Below are 10,501 nucleotides of genomic sequence, written 5' to 3' on the forward strand. Positions count from 1 at the left end.
GCTGACCTGCTCTGGCGGGGGGGACCTCTGGACAGGCCCGGTCCGGGGTCACAACGCCCTCAGCCCCTCAGAGCCTCCTTGAGGCACCGCCCCGGCCACTTCCCCGAGTTCGGGGCTGCTCCCCGGCCGGGAACTTCCGCGGGGCTGAGCCTGAAGTGGACCGGGACCAGACCGTGGGCCCGGGAGGACAGCGGAGGGGGCGCCGCGCGGGCCCCACCTCTCACCCAGCTCTTGACCTTGGAAGGGGCGGGAGACGGGGAAGGAGCCAGCAGCCTCCCCGCTCCCGCGGGGGGACCTCGGGCGGGGGCGCCGGGGAGCAGAGCGCCCCACTCTCGGGCAGGCAGCGGTGACGGGGCGTCCCCGCGGGCGCTGGGGCCGGGGCTCCCCAGCCCGCCTGCGCCCCTCGGGAGCACCGCCCCCCAGGTCCGGCCCAGGAGCGCGCGCCAAGCCCACCTTGCGGCGCCCCGATCCCGAGCGGGGGTCACCGGGTCGCGCGCCCCGATCCCGAGCGGGGGTCACCGGTCGCGCTCCTGCTCCGACGGCGCCGCGGGCCGAGCGCTCCGCCCGCCTTTCTCCGCGGCCGCGGCTCGCGGGCGGCTCTTCCCTCCCGGACTTCTTTTTTTTTTTTTTTTTTTTTTTTTTTTTTTTTTTTTGCGTTGCGTCAGGCGGTTGCCTGGCGACGGCCGAGCTATTCGCCGCCTCCCGCCGCCCCTCGCCCGCCCCGGCCGGCCGCGCGGCCCGACGCCCGCGGGTCCTAGAGCCAGGCCCGGCCCGGCCCGGCCCGCCCGCGTGCGCGCCGGTTCCGCCCCGGCCCGGCCGCTGCCCCTCCGGGGCGACGTGGCCGGGCCGCGGGCAGCGGGTTGCGGGGAACGCGGGGAGAGCCCGCCCGACCCCCCGCGCGCCCCCCCGCGCCCCCCCCGCGCTCCCCCCGCGCCCCCCGCCCGCGCCCCGCGCCCCGCGCCCCGCTGAGCTCCTGGGACCAAACCCAGCGCCCCGCGCCCCGGCCCGGCCTCCCCGCGGGCAGAGCGGGCACCCCGGGCTCCAGACGAGGAGCCGGAGACCCAGAGGCCGAGAAGAAACAGAGGCGGAGCAGCAGCCGCGCCCCTCCAGCTGTGCCCCCGCGTGCGGCTGAGGGGGTGCTTGTGCGTGGCCAAGCGCACAAGGGGACACCGGGGAACAGACACGCAGGGAGGCGCTGGGCCACCCCGGCCCCTGCTCTGCGCAGCCCCCCAGCGCCCCCCCCCACTCGCCCGGAGCAGCGTCCTGGCCCCTGGCCCTGCACTGCAGACCGGGGTGGGGTGCGCGCTCCCCTCCTCCCAGGACCCCGCCAGGACGCTGGCTGGACAGAGGCCTCTTCCTCGCAGCCTGCGACGTGGCCAAGACCTGCAGGTGCTGGGGGTGACAGGGTCCTCCGGTGTTGTCTGACCTGGGGTGCTGGGCCACCCGTGACTTCCCCAGGCCCCAGGGGTGAGAGGCTCGCCCTGCTTTCTGTGGGGCTCAGCCCTGGCAGTTGCCCAGGACCCTGGTGCTGCCCGCCCTGGTGCCCTGTCCACTGCAGTCCCCCACTGGGCCCTGCCCCACCTCCCCTGTGCTGGGTCCCGCCCCCGGGGCTGTCTGAGGAGACCTCTGCTCAGTGGGCCCCTCCCCATGCCCATGGGCAGTGCGCCCAGCCAGCAGGGATGCACAGTAGGAGCCTTCTCCCTCCTCCCTGCCGGCCATCCCTCCTGTCTGGTCCCGGCACACTGCCCCAGCCCAGGGGCCGGCCACCAGCCCCAGCCCCAGCCCCAGCCTCTCCTGAAGGCCCTGCTCCCGCTCCCGCTCTTGCTGCCTCAACCTCCCCGCCCCTTATTGCTCCCCTGCAAGAGCAAACGCTTCAAAATGGAAATCTCCTCCCAGTGGGCCACCTTGCATTGCACCTCTGCTCTTCCAGAACCTTCTACATACCTGCCCCTCCCACAGGGGGCTGGCCATACTTCCACCCCAGGGGGTGAACCCCAGGACACACATCCTCACAGCCCCACCTACCTCACCCTCATCAGCATAATTTGACCTTTATTTGGCTGGTATCTGTTTCCCGCTGAGACTGTAGGTTCCTGGAGGGCAGGAGCTGGGTCAGCAGGCAGAAGCCTGGTCCAGGCATTGGGGACTTGCCTTCCCATGGGCCTGGCTATCCCCTGGCCACAGGGCCACTGCAGGGCACATGCCCCCCCCCACCCTGCCGCCCGCGTGTTCCCGCCAGCGCTTGCTGAGCGCACCAGTGCCTCTGAGGTGGGGCCGTGCCACCCCATCTGGAAATGCTCCCCCATCTTCACCCTTCCCCTCAGTGGCCACGTGGCTTCCATTTTGGGTTGTTGTGGGTGCACTGCGGTCTGTCTTCACGTGGACAAGCAACCAGGGCTGGGGTCTTCCCCGATCCTCCTGCCCCCATGTTCCTGTGAGCACAGGAGAGTCTGTGGGGATGGGTGGGGCCAGGCCTCTCTGGCACCATCTTGGCTCCACTCTGGAACCACGTGCAGCAGTCAGGCGAGTCGGAGAGTTCTAGCAGAGAGTGGTGTGGAGCCAAACGGAGGATATTTTCAAAGGATATTTGATGACAGAGGAAGATGCTAAGGACCTCATGCTAAGTGACTAAGACGGGACACCAGATGTCAAAGTAGACATGACGAAACCTTCCTGCTCATCGCTGATCCTTAATTCTTACATGTGGAGAGAAAAGACGCCATTACCTCTGCGCAGCAGGAGAAGGGAGGGTCTACAGCTCCTCTGCGGACTTGCGTTCATGAACTACATTTTCTACACTGTGTAGTTTTTGTAGTTGGAACATCCAGAAATACTGTTTTAGAGAAAGATGACCCTGGGTTAGGGGGGCCAAAGGCCTCCGCTTGGCGTGTGGCTCCCGGGGGAGCTCAGGGTGGACGCAGTGGCCGATGGGACCAGAGCTGGCCGGAGGCGGAGGGTGAGTCTGGACCTGGGGTCACACTGAGTCTGGGTCAGCCCTGTGGGTCCGACTGGACGTCCCTGAGGTGAGACGTGGGTGGCCGGCCCAGGTGTCTGGCCCACAGGTGTTGCCACCAGCGGCTTCGCTGACGTGAGCACGGCACATTTCAGGCTCCAGAGCCCTCCTGCCTGGGCCCCCGAGGTGAGTGAGGGTGTTTCTGGGCCCTACAGGGATCCCATGAAAGAGGAGAGGCGAGAAATATTCTCTCTTACCCCTGGAGCACCAAACTCGGGGAGCTCGCGGCCTCCTCGGAGGCACAGCAGGCAGCACAGGGCTCCAGGGGGTGAGAACCCCCATTTGGGGTGCTTCATACAGTGCTGCCCTCACCCCAAGCGCCTCCAAGACATGGCAAGGTGGCATCCGTGAGCAGGGCACCTGCGTGGTGGGCATCATCCTGCTCTGGCCTCCCTCGCCCTCCCTCGCCAGGGAGCCTTGTCTGTGCCCAGCAGGGTGCTGGCTCCTCCAAGACGGGCTCAGCCGCCTCAGCTCCTGGACGCCCACCCCTTCACTGCATGAGAGCAGGAGGGAGACCTGTCTGACTGTTGTATGGCAGACGGGGTGGGGGGTGACGGTACCCACCTTGGTCCAGGATGTGACTGGAGCTGGCAGCCTGGGCCAGAGTCCACCTGCCTGGCCATTTACCATGCGGAGACTGCCCACCCCGGCCCCGGAAGTGCTTGCTGCTGGTAGATGCTGAGCTACAGCAGCCAGGTGGCCCTTATCGCCGAAGGGCTGGGGGGGGGCGAGTAGAGGTGGGCTGGCTTTATGGCGCCCTTTAGTCCAGTCAGCTGTTTTATGGCCCCTGGGGCAGGGCATGGGACTGGGGCCTGCGCTTATTAGTGTGGGAAGGTAAGGAAGGCAGCATCCCCCTCGGAACTGGAGCGCGGCAGGAAGCTTGAGGTGGGCAGGAGAGGGAGGCCTGGGGCAGAGGGGCCGGGCGGGGAGTGGCCTGTGGTGGGGGGGCATCAGCTAGGCTGAGCTGAGCTGGGAGTGCTGTGGACCAGGGCAGATCTTTGGGCCTGGGGTTAAGAAGGGAGCTGGTGGCAGCTGGTGTCTTAGAGAAGCTGCACGCACGAGGGGGCGAGACGGGAAGCCAGGAGACGGAGAAAGAGTGGCTGACAGAACCCCAGACCCACAGCAGGGATGGCTGCCTTTCCAGGTGACGGAGGCCCAGCCTGCGGAAGGGGCCTCAGGGAGCTGGAGCCTAGACTCTTGTGGTGCCCATGGGCGCCTCCCAGGACTGTTCGTACTTTCTGAGCCACACTTACTGCATCCAGCCCTGGCCTTACCCTCGGGAGCTTGTCCTTGAAGACCCCTGCTCTGGCCTCCTCTGGGTGAGCTGGCCACGCACCAGGGCACGTCCCCACTCAAAGCCCACTCTTCCTTCTGCTCGCGTCCCCAGGACACAAGACCTAGGAACTTCCTGCCCTAACGGCTACCTCTGAGCCTGCGCAGGCCTCTGACCTGCCTGCGGAGCAGGGTAGAGGTCAGCTTCTCAGACAGGAGACCCCCCCCTCTAAGTACAAGGATCCTTAAGCAGAAGGAGGGAGAGGCAGGTCCAGGGCGGGGGCTGAGGCCTCTCTCGCCTGCCTGCCTAGTCCCCAGAGTCAGGGGTGTGGGAGGGAAGCCAGCCTTTGCCACTGGCATAGAGACGTATTTGTCCAGTCGAGAGTAAACGTGACTAATGACTCGCCAGCCTGGTGTGTAACTCTCCGGCACTTGGACACGTGGCGCGTGGGCCGCGTCCATGCGTTTGCCGTGGCCTCTCAAACGTCAGGGATGATCACAGGCCTGACCCGCGGGTTGTTTGAGAAGCAGAGGACACGGCGCCCAGTGGTGAGCCGCTGCTGCCGGCCACTCCTCTCCAGTGTGAGTCTCTGTGCCTCCTGCCCCGTTGGCCCATTTGTCTTTGGACACTTGCAAGAATCTCCAGAAGACGCTGCAGAGAGAGTGCGTCAGCGGCCTTGCTCGTGTTCTTGAGGCTGCTCTGCTGGACTCTTGACTCCAGGGAAACAGGGCGGAGCAGAGAGCCCACAAACAGGCCGAGTGGACGGCTCCGCCCTGCCAGGGGATGACCTGCCCGCGTGACTGGCGCCATCCGACGGACAGCGGCCTCCTACGGGCTGTTTCTGGTTCATGGGGAGCCGGCAGCAGACAGGGAGGGAGGACTGAGCACACGGAGCTGGGCTGAGCACGCAGAGGCCGAGGGTGTGATCCGATCGAAGCGTCTAGCAGACAGATCAGCAGTCCTTGAGAATGGCTGCTTGGGATGATGCCCTGGGCCTGTGGAAAGAGGGCGAGCAGGAGAGAGAAGGAGGTGGGTCGGGGAGGGGAGGAGAGGAGGAAAATGTCCGGAATGGACGCCCCCTCCCCGTCCCCGTGGTGGACCCTAAGCCCCAGTGTGAGGGCATTGGGGGGCTTTGGGAGGCAGTGAGGATGAGAGGACGGAGCCTCCTGACAGATTAGTGCCCTTTCAAAGAGACCCGGGCGAGCTCCCTGGCCCCTTCCCCACGGGAGGACACGGCCAGGAAATGACCGTCTGTGAGCCAGGAGGGGCCTCAGCAGACGCGGGTCTGCCAGCACCTGGGCCTAGGCCCTCAGCCTCCAGAACGGGAGCTGTGCTTGTCTGCTGTGATCAAACCCGCAGGCTGGAGCCTCGTAGCTGGAGATGGAGTAAGACGGTGGAGTCCATCCTTCCGCCCTGGCCGGTGTCCTGGACTCGGGGGCCAGTGTGTGTGCTAATAAACTGGCCGGCTGACTCTCCCCGACCCCTCCCAAGGCCTCGGTCCCCCACAGGCCTGGGCTGCTGCCAGCCTCGCTTAGGTGCCTCATCACACCTTCCCACTGCAGCTCTCTCTCTCTCTCTCTCTCTCTCCTTTTCCCGACACTCCCTGTGTGTGTAAAGAGCTAGAGAGTGATCCAGCCTCGTTCTTTTACATGTGACCTTCCAGTTTTCCCAGCATCCTTTTTTTTTTTAAAGATTTATTTATTTATTTACACAAGCACTGGGTACAGTCAGAGGCACGGGAGGGTGAGCGAATTCACCAGAGCCAGAGCGGGGAGCAGAGCAGGCAGAAGGACCGAAGGACACTGCTGAGGGGAGCAGCAGGCGGCAGGAGAGGTCTGCGCACCATGTGGGACCCTCCTCCGGTGGCCGGGGAGCAGCCGGGGATTGAACCAGAGGCTGCGGGCAGCTTCACAACCCAGCGCTCAACCACTGCACCACCAGGGAGGCCTCTTTTCTCTATTTTATGGCTGTGGCTCCTTTGTCATAAACCGGGATACATGTACGGATTTGTTTCTGGGCTTTTGACTCTATTCCATGGATCTATGTGTCTATTTTTATTGCGGTACCATATTATTTTAAAGAAAGCTTTATAAGATAGTTAAAACTAGAGCACATGATGCCTCTAATTTTCTTCTTTTTATTTTTCTCACAATTGCTTCCTTTATTTAGGGTCTTTTACAGTTCCATAGAAAAATTGGTATTTTTTGTTCTATCTCCTTGAAGATGATCCTTGGAATTTCATTGGGGAGTGCTTGAAATCTCTATGTTGCATTTGGTTTGGAATAATGGGGCCATTTTGAGTACATTAACTTTCCCCGTCCATGAACATGGAATGTCTTCCCATCTCTTTTTCTTGTTCCATATCTTTCTGTAGTATCTTATAGTTTTCATTTTATAAATCCTTCACCCCCTTGGTTAATTCCTAGGTATTACATTCTTTTTATTCAATTGTAAATGGAATTGTTCTCTTAATTTATTTTCTTCTCATTCATCATTTGCCTATAAATATGTAACAGTTTTTTTTGTGTGTGTTAATTTTGCAGCCGCCACTTTTCTAGTTTATGTTCCTAGTAGCTTTTTGGTGGTGTCTCTCAGGTTTTCTATATATAGCCTCATATTGTCTGTAAACAATGACAGTTTTACTTCTTTTCCAACCTGGATTCCTTTTATTTCTTATTGTCTGATTACTCTTGCCAAAATCTCTAATGATAAATAAAACAGTACGGGCCTCCCCGGTGGCGCAGCAGTTGAGCGCTGGGTTGCGAAGCTGCCCGCGGCCTCTGCGGCGCTGGTTCGATCCCCGGCTGCTCCCCGGCCACTGGAGGAGGGTCCCACATGGCCCGCAGACCCCTCCTGCCGCCCGCTGCTCCCCTCAGCAGTGTCCTTCGGTCCTTCTGCCTGCTCTGCTCCCCGCTCTGGCTCTGGTGAATTCTCTCACCCTCCCGCGCTTCTGACTGTACCCAATGCTTGTATAAACAAAACAAACAAACAAACAAATAAATAAATAAATAAAACATGCCCCTATTTTAAAAAAAAAAAAAAACACAGTAGTGGCAACAGTGGACAGCCTTATCTTGTTCCTAATCTTAAAGGGAAAACTTTCTGTTTTTCACTGTTAGGTATACCATTGGCTGTAGGTTTATGATATATGGCCTTCTGTTTCCTTCTTCAGGAAGTCAGCAGGGGCAAACTTCAAGATGACCTTTCTGCAGCCGGAGATGCCAGTTAGAAAAAGTCCCTCCATAGCTCTCAGGGAAGCTGGCTCTGGGCTGGACTTGCCAGTCCAGCTCTGAGTGTGGGGACCGTACACTGCCCACCTTCCCCACTCTCCTCCTGCAGTGTCCGGAGCTCAGGAGCCAGGCATGGCACGATGTGTCCACTGGTGGTTACCACCTGGGAAAGGTCTGTGCTGCCCCTCCTTCCCCAAGGCCCAGATGGCGAAGTACGGACACCTGGCAGCTGGCGTGTGGGGGAAGCAGGCCGGAGAGCATTGCAGGGGGTGTCCTGTGGGGGCATCCCTCCTACAGGCTTGAGCATTTGGGCCCCCTGGTTTTAGGCCCTGTGCGGGCCTAAGTACTCCACAGTGTCCTGTCCCTGAGGAGGGATTGTTTTGGGTTGTAGTGAGGGGACAGGGCTGAGGTAAGGCAGAGTCTGTGGGGGAGAAGCTGGAGAAGGACACTGTGACACCAAGCGGTCAGCATGGAGGCTGCCTCTAGGGAGGCCTGACAGGAGTTGAGGCCTGGGAGGCCACAGCAGCCTGCATCTCCTCACTGCTCACTCTGGGCCTGTGGCCTCACCTACAGGCACAGCCCCAAAGGTAGCCCAGGGACTAAGGTAGCCCCTGAGCGAAGGGGAGTCTGTTGTCTGCTGTCCCCACTGATGACTGAGGCAAGAGCAGGCTTCTGACCCTGCCCTCCTGCGGAGGAACCCCAGCGCAAGGTCCACAGGCTGCTGGCCTCTGTCCTTTCCGTCCACGCAGAGCCCTCCAAGCCCCTCCCTGCCATCCCTGCGTGAGCGCCCATCCTCAGCCCGAGCCCCAGCACACAGCGCTCTGGGCGCCCTTGGCCTATAGATCCACCACTGCTCCCTCCTGCAACCCCATCCCCATGGGGTCCCGCCTTCCTGACCCCCACCCCCTGCCACATACACACACTAACTTCCCCATCCTGGCTCCACCTTACTCCCCTGCACCTGTTTTCCCCTTTGACTCACGTTCCCGCAGCTGCTCTAACGTGTTATGCCGCAGGCATGCGTCTGTCCTTAGACTCAGCCTGGCCACAGCAGGTGATGAGTGGACGGAAGTTTCAAGTGCGGGGTGCAGAGGGCAAGAGCTATTTGGGGCCTGTTCCCAGTGAGTTAGAGGCCCCAAGGCCTTCAGAGGCCGCCTCCACCTCCCTGGGGAGCCGTCTCCGGATCCCTGCCCTGCAGCCCCAGCCCAGTCCTCCCCCCAACTTCCTGCTCCCAGGCTGGGTCTGTTTTCCTCTGTCCCACTCAGGCTCAGCTCTGCTACGTCCCTCTGGGAGGCCAGGGCCCTCCTTAGCCTCAGTCCTGAGAGCCCTGAGCAGCCCCCGCGCCAGCTCCCTCTCGTGACTCCCTGGGGAGGCGGCCCCTGGGGGGGCTGGACCCAGAGCTGCCCACGTAGCTGAGAAAGTCTGATCTGCAGCAAAAGTCTGATTAGCCTTCAGGATCTGGTGCTCCCAGAACCTTTATTTTCAACTCAAACCCATCATTAGTGGTTTGCAGAGTGGGTGTTGGGGAGGGCTTTGGGAGAGGCCAGTGTTAGGGAGCCATGAGGACTGGACTGCAGGTCGGGACCCGGCACCGCTGCCTGGTAACCGCACCGGCCAGCGGGCAGCCTTGAGCGAACTGCGTTCCTTCTCTTAACCCTGTGGGACGGGGACGGGAGACCAGAGGAGGAGGCCTTCGAGCGCCTGCCAGTGTGACCGAGCACCTTCGTGTGCTGACAGCTGCTTGGGGCTGGGGTCACAGAGACCCATAGGGAGAATGGCCAGGGCCCTTCTTGTGGGGCTTCCCTGCTGCAGTGGCCAAGGAAGGCCAAGGAAACTCCAGCTACTGAGAAGCACCACCAAGAAAGTAAAGCAGCGTGACTCGGGGAGAGTGACGGAGGCGACCCGAGGAGGGTTAGAAGCCTGGAGAAGGCCATTGTCCCCGCCAGTGGGACATGGAAACGGAACCCCCACTGTTCTGGAGGCCACGGCGCCGGCAGACCCGGTGTCTGGGTCGTCTCTTTGCTGCCGCTGGCCAAGGCGGACGCGGATGAGGGGGCCTCGCTGGCACTTTTTCAAGGACACTGATGCTCATTCTTTTCCAGATAAACCAAAGCGAGAAAACCTTTGTCTACCTGACCTGCGTGAGGCTCCACCCTCATGACCGAACGCCCCACCTCCTCAAACCATGTGCTGGGGGTTAGGTCTTAACACATTCCCAGCGCGAAGCTTAAATTTCCGGCTGGTTTCTCCTCCCATCATGGTTCTCCGCCTTTCTCCCCTTCTCGGCAGCCCGGCTGCCTTGACCTTCGCACACTGTACATTGATTGCCAGCAAGTCGCTGGGGCTTCGCTCATCTACTTAACAATCTTTAGTTGTCGATCTTTGCGCGAGGGGCTAAGACACAACCTTGGAGCTGTCCGCAGCCTGTTGTCTTTCTTTGGCTTGCAGAGCTTTTATCACCCCATTTTCAAATCCAAAGCTTCTTCCTTCTGCTGTTGCAGCTGAATTTTCAACTTCAGTTTTTATAGTTTTCAGCTCTAGAAATTCCACCAGACTCTCAGAATTTCTTTCTCGTTAGAGATTCCCTATTTGTTGACTCACAGTTGACACGTTTCTTGGATTCTTTAAACCTATTTCCCCCTAATTCCTTGCTCATAGCTGTAAGAGCTACTTTAAAGTCTGCTGAATGCTAGAGCTAGGCCCGCTGGGAGTCAGAATCTGCCGACTTTTTTTGTCAGAGTTGCCTGGTTCTATGCCTGTCCAGTCATTTCTAGTTGAAAACTGGGCATTGTTGTGACTCTGGTTTCATTTTCCTGGCGGTTGTTGGGTTTTGCAGTACTGACTTGTCTGCACCTGAGGGTCACAATTGGTCCCGCCCGTGGTGTGCGGCCGCCAACGTGACCGCGTGGGTTTTACCTTTAATTTCTAGCCTGGGCCCTGCAGGGTGCGCCCAGCTCCTGCACGGGCGTGCGGTGGTCAGGCGAG

The sequence above is a fragment of the Talpa occidentalis genome, unplaced genomic scaffold (genome assembly GCF_014898055.3).
Source record: "Talpa occidentalis isolate TD23 unplaced genomic scaffold, MPIMG_talOcc4v2.1 talOcc4.4, whole genome shotgun sequence".
In the NCBI taxonomy this organism is placed as follows: Eukaryota; Metazoa; Chordata; class Mammalia; order Eulipotyphla; family Talpidae; genus Talpa; species Talpa occidentalis.